This window comes from Aptenodytes patagonicus, chromosome 6 (genome assembly GCF_965638725.1).
Source record: "Aptenodytes patagonicus chromosome 6, bAptPat1.pri.cur, whole genome shotgun sequence".
Classification (NCBI taxonomy): domain Eukaryota; kingdom Metazoa; phylum Chordata; class Aves; order Sphenisciformes; family Spheniscidae; genus Aptenodytes; species Aptenodytes patagonicus.
In genome coordinates this window covers 18,570,744-18,596,805 of record NC_134954.1, presented here as the reverse complement: position 1 = coordinate 18,596,805, position 26,062 = coordinate 18,570,744, and the positions used below count along the sequence as shown (strand labels likewise).

At 46.2% G+C, this 26,062-nt stretch overlaps 1 protein-coding gene across 1 annotated transcript in view; it reads right to left on the bottom strand.

The window, feature by feature from the left end:
* The window catches only part of SLC7A14 (solute carrier family 7 member 14), a 33,589-nt gene extending 24,697 nt beyond the window's left edge, over positions 1-8,892 (bottom strand). The window contains exon 1 of the mRNA XM_076341374.1: positions 8,831-8,892. The gene's annotated coding sequence lies outside the window, so the exon portion shown is untranslated. The remainder of the gene's footprint in view (positions 1-8,830) is intronic.
* Between the last annotated feature and the right edge of the window lie 17,170 nt (positions 8,893-26,062).

Here is a 26,062-nt window from a genome sequence, read left to right as displayed (position 1 = left end):
TTTGTATTCTAGTCTCTAGTGCAAGAAAGAGTCAAAAGAGCATAGACATGTAATCCAGTAAAATAATTAGCATGTACATAGGGATTACCCTTCTTGCCCCTCTCCAGTCTTCAGAGGGGTGATACAGTGTGCTGGTTTACCCACTGCCGTCTCTGGGGAGACACTGGGCTGCCTGAATAATCGGGAAAAAGGCGGAGGGAAGGACGGGAGACATGTCAAATCTCCTTTCTGTCTTGCAACTGGTGGGTCCCAATTCCTAAGCTAAATAGCTAATTCAGTATTTGAGCATCGATCTTTGGGCACCGTGTCCATGAAGGTGAGCAATGGGGAGGTTTAGGTGGCTGAGTGCTCATCTTCCTGCCTGTATGAGGAATAGGTGGGAGCTGAAGTAACACATTCAGAGATGAAATTGGAGCCAGTCACGGTGAAGGCCAGCAGATCCCTTGATATTGGGTTGTTCTAAACTTTGCCAGGGTTAATTACATGCCAACCTCACAAGCAGTTGGTCCAGGCTGTCAGGGTCCCTTGGGATTCTCTGGAGCATTAGGCTAGTGAGAAACAGCTCTGAGGCTGGAGGGATCGGTGTTTTCCTCCTTCCTAGGGGCTGGATGCATTTGGAGGTAGCACTTATAGCTCTCACCTATAGCCTGCAGGGGTTGGAAACCCAAAGGCACTGTTCTCCCTTTCAGAGATGCTCATGGGCATCCCTGCAGGTGCATCCCATCCCCTTAGGCAGTAAATCCACCTCCCCAAGACATCAGATTTTCTGCTGTCCTTCTCCCTTGTGCCTGTAGAAGGCAGTACTACGCCTGGCATTTTGGGTTTCCACTTGTTTTCTGCCCTTTTTGTATGGGTACCAACGATTCCTCATGGTGCAGAGTGGCGTAGGACTGAGTGCAGGGTGCTTATGACAGATACAACAGTCTGTGAGTGCCGAGCTGTAAGTAATGCAATATGCATGAAGTGCTCCATTTGTGTTTGCAAAAAAGCTATTTAATCACCAGAAGAGAGAAAAAAAAAGAAAGAATTACGGAGAAAGAGGTATAATCAATTTGCACATTTTCAAAAAGGTCTAGTTTGTCATTGTTGTCTTGAGATGGCAAAGTAAAAGCCTTAAAAAATGTAACAATACTGCTAATGCAGGGAAATGACAAATCAATAGATGAGTGAGCTGAGCAGGAGATGCGGAACCAGGAACTTCTTGGAGCTGCTCTGACAGGCTCCCTCTATGAGAGTGATGAAACCACATGAAATTAGTAAATTTGTTCCTCCATCAGTAAAATGGAGAAAGTAGCTACCTTACAGAAGTGCATGAGTAGTTAATTCAGTTGGGTTTTCTAAGGAAGTGGAAGAGAAACCATGTTAAAAACTATTAATGCTCCCCTAGCCGTACCTTGTTGAAAACAATATTGCTTTTGTACCTGCCCATGGTTATCTGCAGAAGGAGCCCTGTGGCTCTATGCACCTTCAAGCACTCATTTGTGGCAGCTGTGTGATTTTGCATTTGAAGTGCAGGTATTTATACCAATGCTCATGGCTATCAGATACTGCCTCCCCCATCCTTTTACAGTCACGAGTCACGGCATGATCGAACAAATGAAACTCCTAAAGGAAGCTGTGCTCACAGGTCTGGGTGCTCAGACTGCCTCAAGGACTAATGTGTTGACCTCTGAAATCCAGGCGTTTAAAACACTGTGAGGCGGGTGCCCAGGAACCAAGATTTGTCTCATGTGCTGGCACGTACTTCTGCAACCTTCCCTCTGGTTTTGACAGTAGCAGCTCCAGACCCTGAGCTCTCACAAGGGGAAAAAGGGGTCTTCCTGCTAGTATGGCATCTTCTCCGGATGACAGTGAGTTGCCTGTTTGCAATGCTAGGTAGATACTGTTCTAGCAGTACGATTGCTGTTGGCATCAGCAGAGTGGTTGCCTTGCGTTTGCAGCTCTGGGCTTTTTCCTGTTTTTGGGTAATGGGTTCTACTTTCAGTAATTATTACTGCTTTGATGAGATACACGTTTTCTGTAACGAATCTCACTGTCAGAGTGGACAAGGGCTGCCTTTGTATCACTGAGATGTTTAGACCCGGGTTACCAGACAGTGTCTTCTAGAATTATACTCGTTTAAAAACTGTCTTTGCTTTAACAACATGCAGGAGGAAATCTCTGTAGTTACTGGGTTGTGCTTTCTTTTTCTTTCCCCTGTGGATCCGTACTTTTACACTGCAGAATGAAAGTCATTATGGTTTGCTCCAGGCCAGCCATGAGAGCTTTTTTCATTTGACATAATTCACAGACCAGGTTATTTATTAATGTGTGAGGCGGTCTAAACAAAATGGATTTTTACTGTTGCGAGACTCAGGCTGATGCATCATTATGACAACTTATTTCATTTCTGGGTAGCATTCTGAATTTCAGTGGCAAAAACACAAATTAAATTTTTCAGTAAAGTACTGATTTAACACTTTGGCTTTGTCGTCCAAACCAGAAGAAAAAAGACCTGCATATCAAATACAGGACATGAAAAATCACTATTTTTAAGCCTCTCTTTTTATTTTGAAGATTGCTGTTTTTATAGAGGTTCCTTTATTCCCCACTAAGAAAACGGGTTTTTTCCTCTCAACACTGACTCTTGCTTACCAGCAGTCTTTCCGGCTTTCTGTAATAATTTAGTAGGAGTCTGAACTGGTCTTTTATGCTGTAAACACATCAGGCTTACAAACACAGTTCAGCTCTTGCTGGCTTTCAAATGCATTTCTCTTTTGTATGTGCACACGGTCTCATTAATTAGTTATCGTGTTCCATCAGCGGTTATACAAGTGTAATTGATTATGCCTCGCTGCCCCCTTTCCATGACTTTGTCTGTCAACTAATTAATGCAGGAGAGGTTCTCAAAGAAATACTTTCCTCAGAAGGAGCTGGAAAGACACATTCTTCAATCCCGAGCCTACTAAACGCTTCAGAAGAAGCAATAGCAGTATATGCAAATCAATGGGGTTTTGTTGCATGTGAAAAAGGGAGCCTAGAGCTGCAGGGTAATTTGGCTGGTTGTAGCCTGTGTCACTAAATTCCTCAACAGAAGTGTGAGGTAGATTCAACGCACTTCCAAGGAAGTGGAAGCATATATAAAGTGGAAGCATAAATAAAAGCAGCTCCTCCTGCTTTTATTACATGTTTGGCTGCTTATTCTTATTATTCACTAGGACAAAAAATCCTTGCCTTACATGAGTAATCCTCCTGCATTTCAACACAACCGATTATATGAGTAATGTGAGCACAAGTTGATCAAAGAAGATGATTTAGAATAGAGTTTCTGTGTTTAGTCATTTATCATCATCAGTCAGGCAAATGCACTGCAACACCTAAGCGGCGTGTAGTGTGAGTAATACCTGGCGTTGTAGCATGAGGGCTTTTTGACATTTCCCAGTAAGTGAGTTACAAATGCACATCTAAGACTAAATCAGCATCTAGGATGGTACTAGTGAAGCAGAATTAAATGAAGAATGATGTGTTCTTAAAAATGCTAATAGCATAAAAATTAGGGTATTATAGTATTCCTGAGTGATGTGCACACACTGACTGGAGATGTTCTTGTGTAGCAAGGGAATCAGCACAAGCCAACGTGATAACCTTTAGCTTAAAATTTGCTTGCCATTTAAGCCCTGGTAGTTAATTGCATATTTGCTCTTAGCATCCTTTACCAGCGAGACCCCAAAACCCAACATCTTTCACTAAGGCAACACATTTTTTTCTCCCAGCTACAGTAAGTAGAGTCTCCCCATGGTGCGCTGCCCTGCCTGGCAAATGTAACTCGACTGGTGTGCCTGCACACAATTAAGGGCAGAGAGTAGAGTTGCTGAAATATTATTGCTGTAGTTCTTGTTTGTGCTGGAGCTCTCAGCCAAAGGAACTTGACATATTCCTTCTTTTCTGTCTTAATTTACTTTGTGCAGAGCTGGTGACCCTAGTTATTAATTGCACATCTCCTGGTCCCTGTTGCTTCCGCAGCTGGTTAATGAGTGGAACACACCTGCTGTTGCCCATGTGCCTTTGACAAGGCACTGGTGTACCCAGATGCTTCCTGAGCACCTCACTGCGGGGCTGGAGCGGCGCAAGACCTGTCACCAATGCTTTCTGCCTGTTCCCAGCCAAGGACGAAGGACAGGCAGCAGAAGCATACATATCCTTCACTACCAGACTAGGGTGTCCAAATCCACGCTGGAGGCCACCCTGGCATTGCTGAGCACCACAGAGCAGTTGCTCATTTAGTACAGCTCAACAGGTCCATCATTAAGACCTGGTTCAATAATGCTCAAGCACACATTTAAAGCTAAGTTTTAATTGTACTGCTGTGGATGGAACATGCCCAGATGTGCAAGTGGTGTCTCAGCACAAGGGGGTGTCTCCAACCTCAGGTTTAAAAAACTTTGTTGTGTAAGACCCAGCCTGTACTGAGGGAACTGAGGACCTGCAGGAGGAGTGGACCAAACCACCAACTCAGGTCACGGTCACCAACGAGCAAGAGTCAGTGGCTGCTGAGATGGGCTGCCCCCAAACCCACATATCTGGTTTTATAGACGTTTACCTAAAGTTTTGACACAGATACTGGCAGCAAACCACTTGATCCTGTAACTCTGTCCTCTCAGAATTAGGATGTGGTGCTTAAAAAACCTGTGCCGCAAAAGCTCTTCTTCTGTTCACCTGCCAGGTGGATTTAATTTACAGTATCACGTATTTCCGTAAATTATTGATACAGTTGCCATGCAGAGGAACAGAAACAATAGAGTCACGTGCTGTGTGGCTCCACCTCACTGGTTTTGTTTCATAAGTGCCTGGGCTTCACTCTGACAGTTTTATTGTGGGAAAAAATAGTTTTCTCCTAGGGATGTTCCAGCCTGGTGACAGAAAGGGAAGGGCTGTGGTGGCAGTGTCAATACTAGCTGGAGCACCCAGCCCCGTGCCAATGACTGCCTAGTCTAGAGGCAGGGCCACTATTCCATGAGCCAAGGAAACATATACAAGAGAAAAATTGCTCAGTACTAGAAGGCAGTTCCCAGTTGACAACCACAGCTTAGCTACATCTCATCGCTTGTAAATGAAAAATGTTTTAGGAATCTCTGTGGCTCATTGTCGTGGTTTAACCACCACCGAAACCAGGACACTCATGGATCTAAGTTAGAATCTGCTCCCATTTACACCGTGGGTGGCTTAATGAGTTCAGCAGACTCACCCTGGACCGAGGTGAGACTCTGGCCAGGTTTTCATATCCATAGGAAGTAGCTTAAAAATGCCTACTATATTTCTTGACTCTGGATCCTTTTGCATCCCTAAATCTACTGTCTCTCACAAGAATGACAAGTTCAGGCCCAACCATGGCTTTACATTTTATAGAGAGTGCTGATCTAGGAGTGATTTTTTTTTTTATTATTTTTTTTTAATCAATGTGAAAGACACAAATGTTACCCACCTGCTAATGTTTTTTTGTGTGTGTGTGACATAGGGATCCCACTACCACACACAGATGAAGAAGTATTTGATTCTTTTTTACATTCTTACATTCTTATTTTTAAAACATCTTAATAATCCAAACAACAACATGTTGCTTAAACATATATATTAAGACGATCTTAATGGCTCAGGTGCTCCGAAAGCAAAGTTTCGATTATTTGGGGGCTAAGAAGTCTGAGGGACTAAGTATATTCTGCTACAGACTACTCTGTTATCATCTTTATTTTTCATGAAGAGCCTAGGATTGTATTTATGTTTGTGTAAGTTCTTACCATCCTATTTGCTTGAATGTTGCAGGGCTTCACAAGAAAACCATTAATTTAGCCATTGAGAGGTTATCCTGTTCTCATTGAATTTTCTAGAAAAACTCCTGTTGCCTTCAAGGGAAGATGGATGAAATCTTCTTATATGTGTGTGATTTCAGAACTGAGAAAACAGACTGTCTTGTGCTCAAGAAGGAAGTAGTGTCAAGTCAGCCTATAAATATATTCTTTAAAATATTTTGGGCTGGAATCCTTTCTGATATGATCCCAACTGAGACTCTGAAGTTTCATAAAGAATGAATTTTCATCATTTTCATATGATCCTAAAAAATTAGAGAAGGGTAAGATATGTCTTGACTTGGGAGTCATGACTGACTCCCTAAGGAGAACGATTTACGTTTTAAATTGCTTCACTTTCCTGCAATATGCACAAAGAAAGAGATTCTTTTTAGGGGGAGTTAATTAGTGAAACAAGTTGGAAAATTGGGGGATTCAAAATATAAGTTGGTCAGTCATTTGTTCTGTTTTTGGTATGTCGTCAGAAATCCCACCTGCTGGGAATGTTGTACTTGTCTAGAGGGGAGGCTGGGGCACCTGGGAGCAAAGTTGTACATCTCTGTGCCTAACTTGGGGAATTAAGGATCAAAGGTACCATTAAGTCCACTGAGTTCATTTTGTCTGAATTGCAGGCCATTAGCTTCCAGGCAATTACTCCTGCAGGGAGCCCAATGACTTGCTTTGGCTAAGTTGCATCTTTTGGGAGGACATCAAGTCTTGACATAAACAGATGGAGAATCCAGCAGGTTTTCTGATAGCTCCTTCATCAGGTCATCAGCCCTCCACTGTTCAAAAATGTGATCCCTCACTTAAATCAGAATGTTTTGGCTTTAGCATCTCGGCACTAGTTCATGTTGTGCCTTTCCTTGGCAGATGGAGGAATAACTCAGTGCCTAGTAATTTCTTTCTGTAGAGGCTCTTAGATTCAAGAATCAAGTCACCTCCCACCCTTCTTTTTAATGAAGTGAGTTGCTCAGGTGCTGTAGTCCCTCCATTGTAAGGGCCTTTGTCTGGTCCTTGACAGGCTTTGGCTTTTCTTTCTTTCTTTTTTTTTTTTTTTACTTCCAATTTTATTGTCATTTTTGTTGATGTCTACTGTATTCTAGCAGTCTCAGTTTCCAAGGGCTGAGGTAAAATTTCCTTCCTACATCTCCCCTTACTGAGCAGCAATTGAATGAGGCTTTTTTTTCCTTGGTCTTGTTCAACGGCTTGTCCTATTGCAGATATTGCCTCCATCCTGTCTTCTCAGATATTTACTGTACATTTGACTTTACTTTGAGAGGACCCAAGATTCTTTATTGGCATCATTTACTATTCATCAGTCTCTGTTTTGCTGGCAAAGTTCAGCACCTTTGATGGATGAAAATGGGAAATAGCACTTGGGCCTTGGATCCCTGCAAGAACCCCTTACTTCTCTGTTCTCATGCGACAAGGATTCCCCATGGAGCAGTACGTTTTAAGAAGAGATAATTAGTCAGTTTAATCTAGGTAACTTTTCACTCTAGTATTGTTTTTGGCTTGTTTGAGGGTTTTTTGTTTGTTTACAATATGTTGTTCAACTATGGTAAGTCATATGCCTTAGCAACATGTACCAATAAAATGAACACATGTAAATATCTTTAGCAATCAGACTTTCAGTCTCATAACAGTTTTTGGGCAACTAAACAAATGCCTTGGCACGCTAAAATGTACTTGCCTACTACTTAGGGACACTGGGAGGATTAATTAGTTAATATGCTAGATTAAATCAGTCATGGCCCTTTTGAGCCAAAAGTCTTCTCCGGGGTTGACCAGAGTAATACTGCTTCCTACTCCTCCCCAGAGTCTGAGTTGATTTAAGAAGCCCTATATTAGAGCTCTCTAGGTACAGCCTGTGACAGGAAGGCACTAAGTCGATCTGCATAAACTAGTATTTAATAGGCCACAAAACCTGAGCCGGAAAGCAATTCTGAGAAAAGAGATTAGGAGTTTCAATACAGCGATGCTGAAGCGCACCTACCCGGGGCTGAGGCGGGCAGACGGTTGATATTAGGTAGTTTGCAAATACCCGTGTGGAATCAATAAACAGCACCGAGTCGGGGGTGACGTAAAAAGGAAGCTAACTCCATTACCAGCCTCTAAGTCAGAGGGAGTTTTGCAGGCGCCGGCGGGAGGACGGAGCCGTCAATCGGGTCCGTGTGCGTGGGCCAGCCGCGTCCGTGGGGGGAGGCCTCGGCGGGGCCGGGGGCCGCCCGCGCCCGGGGGCGCCCCGTCGGGGCTTCAGCACCGCGGACAGCGCCCGCCCGCCCGGCGCTGCCCGGCCCCACGCGCGATCCGGCTCCAGCCCGCGGCCCCCGCCCGCCACCAGCACCCTCCCGTGCCGGCCCCCCGGCGGGTCTAACCTCCCCTCGCGTCTTTGCCCACCTCCCTCTCGGTTTCTCTTCCGCTCGGATTTCTTTTCTGCCTGTTGCCCCCCTGCCCGTAGCGTCCCGACCTTCCCCTCGCGTGTTTTGTGCGGTAACCTGTAGCGAAGAGCTGTCGCTTCGGTCAGGCCAGCCGGTATTTCTCCTCTCACTCTGTTTTTCCCTGTGTCCTATAAATCCTGTGCCGTCAGCCCTGACGCCCCCACCTCCTCCCCTCCGGTGAGTGCCCCGACACTTTGTAAACACGGGGCCGCAGCCTGGCCGGGGCAGTGGGACGCCCAAGCGGGTTGCGGTCCCCCGGCGTCGGTCCCCCGCGGCCCGGAGGAGCCGAGGCGCTCCCCTTGCCGCGCCGGCCCCGAGCGGGGCAGGAGCCGGCCCTGTGTGCGGTGGGGGGGGGGGGGGGGGCGCCTCGGCCGCTCTCACCCTCCCCCGCGGGGCGCCGGGCCAGACCTCTCCCGGGCTCGGAGCCGGGCCCCCGTGCACCCCGCACCCCGAGAGGCTCCGAGCCGCTGCCCCCGGGCAGGAGGGTGGCAGCGCGGGGAAGCGCCTTCCCCCCCTCCCTCCATCCCCCATCCCTTCCCCTCCCCGGTGGTTCGGGGCACTCACCGCCGGACGCAGAGGGCAGCGGGCGGGCGATGCTGCGGAGCCGCCGCGGGCGCGCACCCCGGCGGGGGCGGCTGCGCTGCTGCAGCCGGCGGGGGGGCTGCGCTGGGCACCGCCGGCCCCGGCTCCCGGCCGCGCACGCAGGGCGGAGGGAGGAGGCAGGGAGGGAGGAGGGAGGGAGGAGGGCGCTGCAGCTCCTCAATTATTCAGCGCTTCCCCCTCTCTGCGCTCTCCCCGCCTGCCGCAAGTGACCGCCCGGCAATACCCACGGATCGAGCCGAGCCGGGCTCCCTGCACGGGTCTGCCGCCCCCACGGCCACGTCCCCACCCATCGAGTCCTCTCTGCCTACTCAGGTGTCCTGAGGGCTGCGGGCGGCCCCCCCCAAATTGCCTGGCTGCTGAAAAATAACTCTCCGGGCTGCCTCCTCCAGAGCAGGGTTTTCCTCGCCCCAGGGAAAGAGGGTGGGGAACCCCCCCTTTGTTTTCTGCTTGAGCAGCACTGTGAGATTTGGGTGCTAATACTGTAATCCTGGAACAGGCAGAATTAGGACTAAAATAATGCCTCATGTATTGCAGCATGCCGTGTTGTCCAGCCCTCTGCATGGCCTGGCTGGGAGGAGTTAGATATCAGCTGCAGGATATATTTTATATTTTATATCCATAGCTGCTTTTTGAGGGTAGCTGGAATTCATGTTCAAGTTTATTCCTTATTTTTCCTTATCACATTTTTATTTCTTGATTCTTGCTATTTGGTTCCTTCTAGAAACACTCCCTCTCTGTACCCGTATTCTTACCATTTTGACATCAAATCCAAAATGGTTTCATCTCCAGTGATGTCTGGTGAAGATCAGATTTCAGTCTCCGTTACAGCTTCATGCTATAACTTCTAACAGGACCCATTCCCGGATGCGGGGTGTGCCTCAAGTGGAGAGAAGCTATTCATTCTCTAAACACTGAAATAGAAGTCTGCTGGTAAAAATGAAAGGTGTGATCCTTCAGCTTTGGGTCAGTTCGGGAAGCCAATGTTTGCCTAATGTGAGTGACCCCGACAGGAACCGCATCAATGGCAGTGACCTTCTGGGGACCTACAGACAGCCACACTGCACAGACAAACCTAGCCAGGATGTCCACAATCCTGCCTTTGCACAGGATAGAGGACCACATGTCATCTCTGATTTCCTTTCCAGCCCTGATTTCTGTGGTATTTTTTGTGGCTTTCTGGACAAGTGCCATCATTTTCCCAGTTTCTTACTAGGCTCCTTCCTCTCTCCAGCTTAGCTTTACCTCCCTCTCTTACCTCCCTCCCAGCAGTCTCTTTGCAGCCCCTCTCTTCCCAAACAAGAACAGAAAAGACCCCTCCCAGGTTATTGCTGGTCAGCAGAAGGTGTCATCACAGGATGACATGATACTCCGTTCCCTTCCTGCCGCTCTGGCCAGCACACAGCAGAAAAAGCCTCGCTGGAGCTAAAGTGCAGCCAGCTGATTACCCTCCTCACAACCAGCAGTTTTGAAACCCTGTTCTTATTCTTGTCCTTATTCTTCGATTGCCTGAAAGCAACACTCAGAGCTGCAGCTGCTCTCCTGTCTCTGTCTGTAGCCCCATGCTTCCCATTTGGTTGTTGTTTCTCTTCTCATTCGCTGGCTTCCCCCAGCTGCTTTTGCTCAGTCCATGGACACAAGATGCAGCTGTGGATGGCCGATCTCGGGAGCTTCCCTTTGACTAAATCTGAGCAAAAGAGAAAAGCTTCTCCATTTGCTATTGCATCTTGTTTTTGCAGTGAATGGAAGGAGTGTGTGAGTAAAGGACACGAGATGGGGTGTTTCTGAAATTATTGTCAGTGTGGCCAAGTTTTAATGGGACTTATGTGCGTGTGTGGGTCCAGAGTCATTCGACTCATACTTACTCCTTGGGGCTGGCGTACCTTCTTTATTTACTTCTCTCATAATCCCCTCGTACTTGTCTCATCCGTAACTAATTAATTGTGCCATTTAAATACCATGGTTCCTGCAGTTTTCTGGGCTATTTCTTTGTCTACAGATCATCTTATTAGGACAGTCAAGACACCCTTGGCCTGCTGGCATCCAAGTCCCTCTAGGGCTTCCAGCAACCTCGTGGGCCCTCTTTCCCACGGAAAGGCTCATCTCTAATTCCTTTATTTTGCTGAGTTTTCCTTAGTGCCATTTTTCAAAATGTTTTGACATCATCAAAACTGACTAATGGGCTGTTGAAGAGAAACAGCTTGGGTTCCCTTTGGATTTACATTGGGCTCCCAACCTGTGTGCTTGGTCATCCCATCACATTTTTGTTGGTTTTGCAAAGATGCACTGATTGGGTTATGTTTCCAAACAAAAACATATTTGAAACAAATGCAGTTGTAGAAGAAAAACTAGTTTGGAATAAAATAAAATTCCAGTCAGAAATTGCATTTGAAATTGGCATGAGAATTGAAAAATACTATGTATTTTCAAATGTTTGCTCCCGAACTCCACGGGGCATTAACAGGGAGAAGCCGTGGCATTTTTGCCTTGCCATTTCCATGTCCGTGTGCACTGGCTGCGGTTCCTCCAGCAGCTCCTGTTAGATGAGCAGGGCTGAAGGCACAGTCCTCATCACACACTTATCATTTGGCGAAGGCGGTTAGAGAGTGTCAGCTGGCTCTTAGGGAAGTTTGTTATTTCATAGAAAAGCGCTACTTTGGTCTGCAAGCACCAGGCTGCTTACAGGGACATCCTATTAAGCAGCTGCTGGGATGCAGTGATGGGAGCTGGTTAGACCTCCACCTGCTTACTCTGCATGTCCGATAATTCATGTCCATGGCTTTGGCAAGCATTCTCGCTCCCATTTGGTCTGGGGCATCACAAGATAACTCACTGAACAGCAGTAGCTCCTGGACATCCAGTGCAAAGTTCATTTGGCGGTGTCTCTGAGCAGAGACCAGATGGAGCCCTGCAGAAGTGCCGGTATTTTTAGAAATGTGGGCAGAATGCTTGGCCGCTTTTTTTCTTACTTTTCCATCAGTTGGAACCTCAGTGAGTACCCTATAGGGGTCAAAGTGATGGAGGCATTAATATAGGAGGATAAGAAGAGAGATTAATCTTGCTGTCTCATCTCCTGTTGATGACTGGTGGTACAATGAATATCAATGTGAGGAAGGATAGTCCTGTAATTAAAGCCCCAACTCAAGACTTAGAAAACCTCACTCAAGTTACCGACTCTGCGACAGGTTTCCTGGGTGAGCTTCGTTGTTCTTTGCAGTCCTAATGCTGAGAAATGACAGTGAAAATATTGTCCCGTCTCAGTGGATGTGTTGGCTGCATAGGCTGTAATTTCTTTGGGTGAGGGACTGTCTCTATGTTCTTTATGGGACCCTGACCTCACTGGGGCAACTCAGCTGGGCAGATGCAATTAGCTGGGCAGATGAAAGAAAGCACCTGGAGTAGCAAGCTGTACCTCCCTCCTCCCTGACCCCATGAGGTCTTACCCTGATGCACAGGGACTGCAGCCCTGATACAGCTGGGCAGGGAATGAGCCCAGTGCTCATGGGGCACTCTCTTCATTAAGTTACTTGTCTGTAGTGGAACTGGCCATGGGCTTAATCTCTACTTAGGGCAATGGAAAGGGTTATTCTGCCCTGCTAAGTGGCATCTTGGACAGGTTAAAAGAAAACAGCCTTGTGGACGTTTCTCATAAACCCGTATCAGGGCGCTTCCACGCTGTGTGGGAGGGGAACCTCAATGGTGTGTGGGTATAAACAGAAATTGGAGTAAAATCCCAGCACAGCGAAGCCTGGGGATGCTTTGCCATTTGATTTTATCCAGCTAAGATTTCTCCCAGCCTCTTCCTTTCTTGCTCCACATCCTCCATGCAAGGTTGAGTGGAGAAGACAGCAATGCATCCATCAGACACGTTCCCCGTTCAGATAGAGATGGGGTGACGTAGCATTAAAGAAGTCCTTTGCAGAGCTGTATGCGAATGTACAGCTCAAGTCTAGCTCCAGAATGAGCTGTGGCCTCTCCCCTGGCTGGAGGCTGTCACTGGTGCCTGCAAAAGAAGCGATGCCCTTTGGTTGTGCCATCACCGTCCTCAACACAGAGCTCCCACTGGCACCACAACAGCTGCATTAACCTCGGCCACGGGCAGATAAAAACCCATGTGATGAGGTCAGGGGCTGCATGGGGTGGGGGATACATGTGGGGACACCCCACCTTGCGGACAGGGAGCTGCAGTCCCCAGTGGGGCTCCCCTTCCCATGCTGGGACAGAGGCTGCAGCAGGGCTGCAGACGTGCCTTTGGGGAGGCTGGGTTAAAGCAGCCGCCAGCGAGAGCGGATTAAATGATTCAGTGTTTCGAGGCTGCTGCGTTATTTAAAGGACCACACACTATTTTTTCTTATCCAGAGAAGACTGCTTTTAACAACAAACCAGGCAGAAGCATGTTTGTTGCCTTCTCATTTTCTTCATCCCATGGTTTAACATTAATGCTTTGGGCCACTGTGTAGCTGATAAGTGCAACCTGTCCATCCAGGTCACACCATGTACGCCATGATGATTATGTCTTAATCAAGTGAAACTTGATACATTGCTGAATATCATTTCCCACTGTCCTACAGGTGGGTTTAGCTCTTCTGGATTTCAGTTAAAGTAACGGGTGCAGCTGGTGGCAGGATTTGGTCTTAGTTATCTGTTCCAAGAGCGACAGATAAAGTACCATAGCACAAAAATTATTCCAGTGCAGGGACGTTTGAATGATTTATTGGCAGATCATATGCAGGATGTGACTCTGGATGTAGAGTCACCACTGGGTAACATCTCTGTGTTAGGAATGAGTTTGACTCCCGTTGGGTACTCCCCAGAAGAGCAGCACCTACTTGATGTCTTTAAGCTCTCCAAAAGCTGTCAGCCACCTTGGGTTTGATGCGATGTACAACACGTAGTCTGTATCTGTTGGCACTGCCCTGTTCTGGAGGTTCAGTGCTTACTCCGGAGTGGTGTGTCGCCGTGTTTGCCACCCCTCACATGCCCTGTAAAGAGATGCCTCTCAAGCTGAAGAGGATTGCTTGGTGTAGCCATCTATTCACCTCAATAAAGCTGTGCTTCTAGCAGGAGCCATGCTGGGCTAGTTTTAGGCAGAAACTCACTGCATCAGTAAAGAGCTCAGAGAGAACATTTTTTCTTTGGTATAGGAGCAGATGCTGTAAATGGTTTTGTTAAAAGTGTGCTAATGCTTTGAGGGCAAGGCTTTGGCAAGAGGATGCATCTCATAGCCTGGTTCACCTGTAATGAGCAGGGGGCAGGAAAAGATGTGTTGCTGCAAGGGCTTCTTGTTCTGGGAGGGGCTGACTTGCTCTGCTGTGATGTTGCACACACCAGGCTGTTTGATCTCCATCGCTTTCCCCTGTTGCCTCTCATGGCTCCCATCCTGGACTCACTGCAGCTCCCTATCACCTTAATCTTGCTGTACATGGCTGGCAGAGCCAGGCTCTAGGTGGGCGGAGGTACCCCCGCGTGCTGCACACAGGGCTGGGGAGCATCCATTAGCCGTCTGTCCCCACTGCAACACGCTACGGTGACAGGTCCAGCTTACTCTCTGCTAGGCTGCCCACGCACAGGAGAAGCTGTTTCTGTTGTCCAGTAAAAATAGCGTTAGGCCACAGTATTTGTTTTGGGTTTGTACACAAATAGCTTACACGCTACTGCTGAGAAAGCCAGGTTAAGATTAGTGGTCTTCAGAGTATTTTAGCATTTACTTGCCAAATTTTAACCAGAGACTGAACTATTTCTGCTTGAATAAAGAAAAAAAAACCACAAACATTTTTTTCTGGAGGGAAAAAAAAGAAAAAGATGTGAATGCTTCCTTGGCATTTTACCTGGCTGCTTGATTTGTCCATCTTGCTGCTAATAATGGACAAGGCTTTGCCCATCCCGGGGTTTGAAGAGAGGCTGCTGTTTGTGCAAGTGCATTCGCTTTGCATGCAAATAAGAGGGTTTATTGTCTGTTGTTTGTTTTTCATAGAAGTGTAGCTTTTTGCATGTCCAGAATAACTGCTGTCGTCCCAGGAGCAGGCCTTGCAGGAAAGGAAAGGTTTATGAACATCCCACAGACTGAAACTAAGTGGCATCAGCTATTCAGCAGGAGAGCACTGCATGTCTGCTCTGAAACTGGCAGCACTGCAGGAAAAAAGAGGACTATATTGATCTGATAGTTTGTTGTCATTGATGTTTCTATTGATCTACTATTCCTGATGATTTCTTAATGCTAAAGCCAAAGGGCAGTGTTGGGAAGGGTCAGCACTGAAGGTGAAAACCTTACCCAAATGAAACCATAGTGCAGTTTTCCTTGGAGTAAACGCAATTTCTCAGTTGAAGTTCAGCCAAGATATTTCAGCTAGGTCATTCCAGGTCTGTTCAACCTGATTTGTACCTCAGCTGAAGGACGATGAGCCAAAGCCTACACCTCTGAAGTCACCATGGATTTAATATTGTAATGCAGCCTTGGCTGAGTGCTGCTTGAAAGAGCACAGTGGCACGGATTGAATTACCTGCAGCATATTAGTTGAAACCTCCTATTCAAGAACCGCAGGGCCTGATGCAGCTCAGCTTTCAGGGGAGGTTGATAAGATCATAGCCTGTGGTAGTATAGTTTTAGGTTTTAATTTGGTATTCATTATATCATTATCAGCGATCAGGGTCCCGGCTCGCTTATGAGCTGCTAATGGGATCTCGAGCCACACGGCTGCTGGCTCCGCTGGCTTTGGTGCAATGACTTGCCGCATGTCACGTCTCTGGTGTAGGTACCCGTGGCATGGGGCAACCATCCTTCAGTGACCCTCCTTTGATACATGGGGTGTGCTGTCCATAAGAGTACGCCAAAGATGCTTTAAAAATAAGTTAAAAGGAGGAACATGAACAAGATGGCTTCTCTAGAAAATGAAGATTGGATTTTTGGTTAGTTTGTGTATCTTCTAGTAACTTAAAATAGCCTCCTTTCTGTTTGTTGAGGCAAATAAGACAAGACATTAATACGCACATCCTAGCAGTAAACAGGTTTCGAGCAAGCTTCTGCAGTGCTGGGGAGGATATTAGGACAGCATGTTTTTCATCACTGATGTGCCAGCTAGTGTGCAGAAAGATTCTGCTCTTATAACACAGGGAAAGGATTGGAAAATTGAGGAAAAAAATGAGGTTTTCCACTAGTATGTCGACAGAAGAAAAGGTTGATCCAGAATGCAAACCAATAGTAGTATTGCTTCTAATTCAGTTAGATCTAATGCTAAAAAATACACATTTTGAGGAATGGTTTTTGGAGTGGGCCAGGTATAGAGATAATGTAGCCCTTGAAATCAGGTGGATTGTACATAAATGAAATACTGTTTACGTTGACACATTCTGCTTTTTTTTTTTTATTATTTTCCTGGCCCTTAACTTTGCACATTTATAAAGACAGGCTTTTAAAAATTACATCTCATGAAAAAATCCACTGGGCTTTTCCACAGAGGAGTTAATGGCTTTTATGAAAAGGTTTACCTAATCTGAGGTGATGTTTTCTGTCTCATGAAACCAGCACTGAATGGAGCTGGAAACGAGTGCTGAAGAAGGAGCTGGTGCCATCTCCTCTGTGCAGAACACACAGGAAAATGAAGAGTTTTGCTTTGTTTCCTGCTTTTGGGTACAGAAAGGTAGATTTCAATTAAAAACCAGGAGGAGTGAATGAGTAACTTCTTAATGTATCCAGTCAGCAAAAGAGAAATGAAGACATCAATTAGACAAACCAGATTGATGCTAGGTGTGTCCTCACTGTCCACATAAAGTATTGACAGCCTGGCTTCTGCTAAAATATACCCTGATAAACCCAGGCAATAACTGATCTATATTTACCTTCTTGATTTATGAGAACAGAGATTAGCAAGGACTCTGAAGCATATGATTCAATCACGTTTCTCATGGCTTATACAACTGCTGGTTAGAAAATTATTCCTATTGCAGGTAGGGGAGGAGGTGAGGGAAAGCCCTCCCCTTCAATCCCCACTCCAGCTTCTCAAGGAGGGTGTAAGTCTTCAGTGGTCCTCACCACCCAGTGCTGGAGATGGCATTTACCTCCTGGATCCACCGAGTGCAGTCACCTTCATCCACAGTCTTCTTGTTTGGGTATTGCGTTTGACTTGGCCTGTGAAAAATACAATATTTGAACTACATTTTGATGACCTGCATCGAGCCATGAGCCAGGGCTGCGGGCTCACTGCATTTGCTGCAGGAAAAGGAGATATGCCACAGCTCAATGGCCTCCCTTGGGGACAACAGGGACCCCAGGTGCCCCAGCCAGGCTCAGGACACACAGCATGTGCTGAGGACTTCATGGGGTGGGCAAAGCTAATGGCAGGCAGTTTTTAACCAAACAGGAGCATGAGAAAACAAGCAAACAAACCTAAGCAGCGGAGGAATCATGTAGCACTACAAAGGGAAGAAGGAAAAGCCCTCTGCTTAGCGTTCATCATCATCTCATACATACACAGTATCACAAGCAATTAAAACATGCTAGTGCTTCAGTATTTTCCCACCGGTCTAATAAAAATGGTTTTAATCCCAGTTTCTTATTGCCATTGCTTTTACGCTGGTTGACAGCTAGGTGCTGAACTGTTGGGTGCAGTGCTGAGTTTTCTGCAGCCCAGATAACTGGGGCTGGCCACTAAGTCCTTCCCGCTGGGAAGCATCAAGCTGAGGGACTGGGGGCAGGGGGTGAAAGCTGCTCTGTGCTTTGTGGAAATGGCAACCGGTTGCTGCTGACCCAGAAGCTGCTCCTGTACAGTGCCACCGGTCACCCCATGGGACAGCGGGGACCTGCCCGGCTTTCACTGCTACCCGCTGCCTGCACAGAAGCAGCCTCACAGTGGGGCTGAGCTCGGGCAGGAGGAACAGGAGTACCAATTTCAGCAGAAGGGATTAAAACCAATATGCTTTTCAGAGCAGATCGATGCTTTAAGGAGAAATTAAAATTGGTCTTCTATTAACAACTTTACTGTGCTGATATAGGATTATTTCTAGTTCGAGATCTGAATGGAGACTTGGCTGCTAATTTTAGCATTACAGAATTTCCTGGGGTGTTTTTATTGCACAGATAGGAGTAAGGAGAGTTATGCATATTGAAATTTTGCTGTAGGATAGCACATATTATAGTGTGTAACAGTTATTTAACCCCCCCTCCCACCCTGCTGACTAACATGCATAAACAGTCTTCACCCAGCCTGAATTCCCACTTTCCTTTCCCATTCACTGGGGAGCACAAGCTGCCTGACGCTCTGTGCCGCACATGGGGCACGTGGTGCCCGACAACACTGGTTCCTTAAATACATTATAGATGTGCACGCCTGCAGGCAATTTGTATCATCCTGTGCCCACACCAAACCACAAAGCCAGTTCATCCTGGGGTTTCTATGAAGTTTCTGGTGTTGAAGCATGCAGGAGGGGATGCAGGAAGATGTGGTTTACTGGGTGTTTCACTCTTTCCACTTTCTGATCTGGAAATACCTGTTTAGCAGAGTAATTTCCCTTTTCCTGCTGGGGATGAGTCTGGAGGTGTGTTACGCTTCAACACAGTTGCTGTGGAGCATCACCAGCCATTGGTAGGTGACTCGTCCCAGGTCGCTCTCCACCAGCTGGTGTTTGGAGAGGGCGACGGTGAACAGGGCACTGGCATTGGCTTCACAACATGTGTATTTTCCTTTTTTTTTTTTTCAGCAAGAAACCCCAGTGTTTTGTTGACACAGAGCGTAACAGTTCATTTGCAATTCCCCACGTGAAGCTGAATTACTCTGAATAAATTTAATGTTAAAGCAACATCTGAGCAAACCCAATCTCCTGATGGATGGTTTAGTCCTACTTGGAAATGCAGACGTTCAGCCTAACGGGTTTCTCAAAGATAACCAGCGACAGCCCTCCCCCCCCCAAGTCCCTATTCATAGCACTTATCCAAGTCTATCCTCCATTTTTTCTGGGTTTTTCCATGACTTATAAAATATTATTTCCTGCTGGCAGTGGATTGTCTGAATATTTCCATGTCTGAGTATATTCCCAAGTGGAATACTACCAGTTGGTCTCCTTGCACAGCGGCGCGGCAGCTCAGGTCTGGATGATGAAAACAAATGAACGCTTAAATTGAAGAGTCATTTGACATTGTGCAGTTAAAGGAGATGTTCTTCCTTATGATAATGATTTTGAAGGCAGGCAGCAAGGGACGGGCAGCCCAGGTTGCTGTTGGCAGGGGAGAGCAGGAGGGGAGCAATGGCCCTGGCAGGCTGTGGCTGGCCAGGGAACCCATCGTGGGCCCCTCTCTGCGGGAGAAGCAGTAGACATCTGTGGGGAGGGAAGAAATTCATACCCAACACTGAAGTAAAACTCTACAGCCAGAGCCATGCCATCTCTAAGGAAATTTGTGATTTTGCCTCTGGTAGGAAGGACCGCTGGGTAATATATAGCTGTCAGTGGGTGCCAAGTGGCCAAATCCAGCAGCGGAGCCATATTAAATCAGAGCTGAATTTGCCCTGCTTGTTCTGCTTTATTGGTGCCCTTTCCCGACATTTCCCCCTGTTGAGGTTGTAATTTTCTGTCAAAATGTAACTGCAGAGCTGTGCATTTTAAGCCTGTGTAATTACAGTCCTTGGGAACTCAGTCATCCCCTGCATCACACAACCACCGTCCCCCCTTGCCCCTGCAGAAGCAGATTGAAGTGCTATTACAGGAGGCAGCTGAAAGGGGGGTCTTGTTCTCAGAGGCCTTTCTCGTTCCTCCCACTATTATTTTTAGAGCTCTGACTCGAGGTTAACTGCGGCAGAGACAACCTCCTCCCCGGCACTCCCTCCTGAGGCGGGGAGGGGGTGACACAAAAGCCACCCCACTCCTACCTTCAAAGCAGATGTGACTCAGCCTGCAGTTTGGGGGCTCTTTGTTTATTTCGGAAGAGGATGAGTCACAGGAGGCGAAGGCAGAGGCTCAGCTGGCAGGAATCAGCTGACGGCCTCACAAGTCGGCTCAGCTGGGCTGATTCACGCCGGTGGAGGGTCCGCTGCTTCCTACAGCAATCCCACCCACCCACTGCTTGGGCTGGGTAAACACCATAAATATGGCAGCTGATCTGAGAGGTACGTATTATCATCAAGTTGATTGTGGTGGAAAGAAATTTAAAAAATCTTCCTGCTCAATTTAAAGGACTGGGAAAAACAGTTCTCTGTTAACAAAACCCTCGTCAGCTTTCTGCAGCAGGGGCACGGGGGTATTTCCAGGCAGCATCAGGGAAAAAGCAAACGCGCTGCATGCAAGCACACAGCCTGCAGCCCAATAGCTCTGACCTGCAATTTTTCAAATCAAGCCAGTGAAACAGGATTTGGCCTGATCAGCACTTAAATGAGGCTCACATGAAAGCAATAGCCTGATTAGACTTTGTGCTTTGTGGCTGGCTGCCTTGGTGCTAGCTGGGGTCACACCTTACCCCATCAGGAGGTGATGCTTCACCCAGTTGTAGGTACCACCCCAGGAGATGTGTGTGGGGGACAACCAAGTCCTGGGGAAGCAGCAGAGGAAACCTCCCTGTGTACAGCTGCAGACTGGTGCTGTCCCAGCAGGATGTGGAGAGTCCCGCTTGTCCAGCAGCATGGTAGGTGTGGGCCTGTGAGGGCTTGCAGCAAGTCTCTCCTTCCTGTGTTTCAATTCTAAATGTCTTGCTTTAGAGGAACAAAAATGCTATGTATAAGATTTATTTTCTTTACAAGCATTAAAGATGAGGATAGCAGTCAGAAATGTGGGGAAAAAAACAAGTAAAAACCTAGGTCTAAACCTAATTGTTTTATTGAGAGCATAAAGAGGATTTTTATTTTATTTATTTTTGTCTCCAGTGTTGCTGTTGGTTTCCAGTTCATTCAGTGTATTTAGTCCACTCACATCTTAATTTTCCTTGCTCTTTCAGCTGGGTGTTGTATTCTCCCTCTTCTCTAAATCATGTTAGATTGCTTCATCCCACAGATGATGCAACTCAGAGTCAATAATCCTCTTGTGGAGAAATTTCTTCGAATAGGATGGAGACCCTACGAAACAAAAGGCACCTAGGGAGTAGTGTGCTTTCCTTTGGGCTGGGCTCATAGCACTTTCCTGTATGGGAGGTGGGATGTGACTCAGAAGGCGACTCCTGAATGAGCTGTCCAAAAACTATCACTGATGAAAAACAATTTTTGTACGCTAATATAGAAGCAGAATCGCCATTAGTTTTGTATCGGGTTGGTTGTCAAACAGGGGCCACTTGGCTGCTGATGGGAAATGGTCTCGGTCCTGTTCCCATCCTGAACTGAATACCGAGGCTCTTTTGTGGAGGGAGCACAAGGAGAGTAGAACTATTGAATAATATATCCAATGGATCAATTGTCATTGCGTAACATGGTATACAAAATAGCTTCATGTATACCTGCCACTAGTGGTAACTACTCTTGTCAACCATCTGCTTATAGAACCTTAATTAAAAACTGTGTTATTTATAGAACAGATTGCAACAGGGCACCCCATAAAACCAAAATAAGTCAATTTGGCATCGTGATAAACATTGCTATTGGGTTTTGTGGACAGTAGACATGCAACAAAACCAACCTTTTTCATAATGAAAATACTGAAAGATAAGTACCTACGTGGAAGTGATGTTGGTTTGAAGCATGCAAAATGGCCATGTTCTTGCTCTTTCACCTTGACCTACCTTAGCAAAGATTTAATGGGAAATGCACGTGCGCTATTGTCCAAAAGTCCTGGGTGTAAGCAGGATGAGAAAGCCCAGGTTGTGTGGATGGGTGCAGAAGAGCCCAATGGGTTTTGACAGAGCGGGATCAGGATGAGACCCTCTTGCTCTGAGCCAGGATGGGCTTTGGCTCAGAGGAGCCAGACGGAGCGTTTCCATTAGCTTTACCAAAGCTTCAGGTCAGGATCTTTCTTGGCATGTCTCTGCTGTTGTGGCTCAAAGGTGAGTGACTCCTCCTTGCATAGTCTTAGTTTCCTGCAGCTTTTTGAGCAGAAAGGCTGTTGTGCTTGTAGACATCTTCTCCATAACATCTTCATTCCTGTGGAAAATTAATGTTTTAGAAAAGACTGATTTTAGCCGTTAATCAGGTTTTGATGGAAGACTTTGTTGTAGCTGTGAAAGACCTTACAAAAGAAAGTTGCAAGCATAATTGTTGGCTTTTTGAGCAAGGATAAAAGTTTAAAATACATGGCACAGAGTGAATAAAAACAAACCAAGAGCAGTCCTGCTGTCAAGTGTCCTGTGTATGCAGGAGCAAGGCGAGAGCCCATGGCGAATGCAGCACATTGCTGGCAGACTTCTCTTGTTGGGTCTGTAAATTCTTGTCCAAAGCCCAGAAAAATCAAGGGGCTCCTATTGAGTTCCTTGACCTTGGGACTAGGCAGGATGTAAAATAGGAGGACACGGATAGTGATAACATGTTTTGAAAAAGTTATGCAAATGATGTTAAAATACACGATTTAAAATATTAGCTCTGGCAGGGAAAGACTGCTGAAGATTCAGTCAAGGGGAACAAATATTCAGTAAATTAAAAAGTCAGGAGTTGGCTTTAAAACAATTGCTTTGTAAACAAATATTCCCTTTTGTGGTCGGCATGAAATGTGCTACAGGAAGGGATACAGCTCAGCTACTTTCTTAGGGGATAGATATTGCCATCATCAAATCTGCCTGAAGAAATAGCTCAAGTTTGCACTTTTGTTGGCATTCAGGAACCTGACAGAGGTTCAGCAAGTCTTTTTTTTTTTTTTTTTTTTTTCCTCTTTTAATAGAGGGGATCTTCCCAGAAAGGAGCTGGGGTCCATTTGTAACTGTAGGAGAAAAAACTGCATCATTACAGCCGGGTCAGAGTCCCCTCAGTGCCAGCCCAGTGCTATCATGAGCAAGGGCTGACTCGTGTTTTAAAATTAAAAGCCATATCTAGTCCAAGATGTAAATTTTTTTTTTAAAGCTCACTTTTTTTTTTAATGCTGTAAATATGCATGTCTCTGATGGTTTCAAGGCAAAGTCTAGAGTGTATAACACTATTTTCTGTGATGATTTCAATTATCCAGTAAATCTGCAGTGCTTTTATCCACCGTGGCTTTGTTTCTCTGGGAGAAAAGAGGTCACAGATTACAGAGGGAGCTGGCAAAAACAAGTCAATTTTAGGCGGCACAAGTAACACTTAATGGCAAGGAGCAAATTTATAAAATTTAAAAAAAAACCCAACAAACATGCTAGTCAGTGGTAAATTGCTTCTGGGCAGAACAGTGTTGGTTCAGTTTGTTTCTTCCCCTCCCAGGTTCAGCATTTCCAGCATCTTGCACAGTTTCTTTTCTTTTTTTTGATGTTTAATGAATGCTGTCCCTGAACTCTCACCTGAGGACCCAGTGGACAAGCTAAGGGGAAGGTAGGTCCAAACCATGCGCTTGAGATATACCCTAAAAATGCTATGCCAAAGTTTTTGAGTATGCAAAATCTTGACCCGGACCTGGATGCATTTTTTTCCACTGCCTTGCTTATCCCTGACAGGCTGATCCGTGGTCCAGAGAGAGTAAACTTCAGCCAAATAGCGGGCAGAAATTAAGGAAGGAGAAGCAATAAGTACAGATTGGAAATAATAAATAAATAAACCCAAACCCAGAGTTAAATTACCACATTGCTTAGTTAATTTGATTAAGTAGCTTTTTAAAATCTCTTCTTGCTTTTCCCTAAGCTGAACATACCTGCTCCCTGCCCACAGTCTGTGGCTGGCAGGGGGTACCACTCCAACAGCAAAAGCAACCAGCACATCCTTGCATCAGTATCGGCAAGGAACAAGTGAATGGTCAACACTTCGTTCTGGGGATGCACAACACTTCTGAGGTCCAGACCAGAACCCACTTTGACCCCAGACCTTCAGGTCTGTTCCACTATCTTTATAATTACCTGCCTTTATGACTAACCTTTTACTCAATTACTTCCAAGAGGCTTTTGGAGATGAACTCAGTAATGCTTACGGAGTGATACCGATGTACTGAGACCCTCTGGTCTTTCAAACATTTACAAGAAAAGCAAGATACGTGTTAAAGTCTTCACTTTTGTTTTGAAATTATTGAAACAACATTGGAGTAGGAGAAATTAGCCTTATATTGCTGAAGAACACTGAATTTGATTAGTCCATGCTCTACTTTTCTTTTGGCTGAAAAAAAACCCAAACTATTTCTCTTGCAGAAACAGTTTATTTGCACTGTCTAATAGCAGAGCACTGGGACATGCTTTGTCCCATTTTCAGGTTTTGTGTTAGGGAGTAACAACTTCATGTTGCTTTTTCTTGCCTGGATCTTTAACGCTCATGTTCCTCTGTGATTTCTGCCAGCTGTGTTTTTTCAACTGAGCATTTCTGTACTAGAAGGAGATCACTGGCCTCCTGTCTCATGCGCAGGGCTCTGACTGTAACCCTGGAGCCTGATGCTGACGGGACTCCACCTTGCTCACAGAGGTGCAGACAGTGACTTCAGGTGATCGTGCAGTGATGACCATCCCTTGGGTTGTGCTGACCTGGCCATGGGGAGACTGGCAGCTCTGAGTGATTGCAAAGCCTGCTGTGAAACCTCATGGAGACTTACCCTGTTCCTTCCTGAAAGGTCAAGGCAAACGAGGAGCAAGCTCGGTGACAATCAGCTCTGTTTAACAGCAGGAAGATGCTAATGATGACCTTGTCCATCACAGCTCTCAAGAGCAAAAGAAAATTCTACAGAATTTCTTCTGGAGATATTGCTAAGGTGCTAACCCATCACTCATCCACAGTGTCTCCCTGCAGTTACTTTTTTTTTTTTTAGTGCACTAAAAAAATAAGAAAAATTTCTGTCTTTCTTGTCTAATGCAGTTGCTTTACTTCCTGTCCATGTTCAATTCTGTGCTTGATGAATCCCTCAGCCTGTCAGGGCTCTGCTGAGAGTCACTTCATGCAGGTAAAGGGGCCTTGCTGGGTAGCACTGGAGCTGGAGTCTCGTGAAGTGTCCCTCCTTGGGACAGGAGGACTGGGTGGCATTTTTCAAGGATGACTCTGAGTGAAAAGACTATGTGCCTGTCACCTGGTGAGTGTCCCCTAAAGCTTTCCTGCAAGCAGGTACCACTGACTGCTAGCTCTCCAGAAGAACAAAACCCCTGACAAATAAAGCACTGCAGTTCCTGCTGGTGGTGGCAGGGTTATCTGCTGCATCGCTCGGCTGATTATTGTGACCATCCTGTGGGCTTTGGCAAAGGCTACTCTGGACAGACTATAGCATGGGGCTACAGGGACAACAAATGTAAAGTGATCAGAAGAGCAACGCGGTGGGTTTGTTGTCCCAAGAAGAACTCTAAAGAACTGAAAATTGGTAAAGGAGGAGAGAATGAACCATCTTCTCATAACTAACAGCATCAGCATGGGGTCAGAAATTGTTACTCACGGCTCTCCAAGCCCAGCCTGCTGCTCCATAATGTTTTTTTTTTTTTTCCTTAAGTTTGAAAAGAACTGGGTGTAGATTAGTTTCTCATTTTAATGCTGAAGTTGCAGCACACACTGTGTAATCTCATGGTGGTGTCTGGGGGTGAGGGATTGAACTGCTGCTCTTCATGCCCCAGCCATGGAGCAGCCTTCACTTGCAGAGCTGACAGCATGGGGGAAACAGCACATCAGCTTTGATAAATTGGGATATTGGGACCCTTGTTATCCCAAACTACCACAGCCATTTCCCTGCCTCCATTTTCTGTACTCTGGCCAAATCACAATGGAGCCGCAGTCTCGTCCCTGCAGCAAGCTCATTCCAATGGACACCTCTGCCTGGTGAAGGCATGTGTGTTCCCTGTGTTTTCCCATTTTGTTTGTGCTGCAGATCAGAATGTACAAGTGCAGCAAACAAAGGGAAAATTAATCTCTGTCCAAAAGAGATCTGTGCAGTCGGCCTTCCTGGTCCCTGCAGGATGCACAGAGCTGTGCTATGCGCAGGGCATGTGCTCACGGGCTACATGGGAGGGCAGTGAACACGTGTGAAGCCATGGCTTAATGCACCTGCATACAATTTCCAGCTCCTCTGAGGCTGCTGCAGCAGTGCTTGTGGGTTAAATGTCTTCAGGAACTGGGAAACAGCTCAGCACACAAGAGAAACCCAATTCGTTGTACAATAGCCTGGAAATTTTTCTTTGATCAAGTGGTTTCACTTTCATATCATCCTAAACTCTGTAGA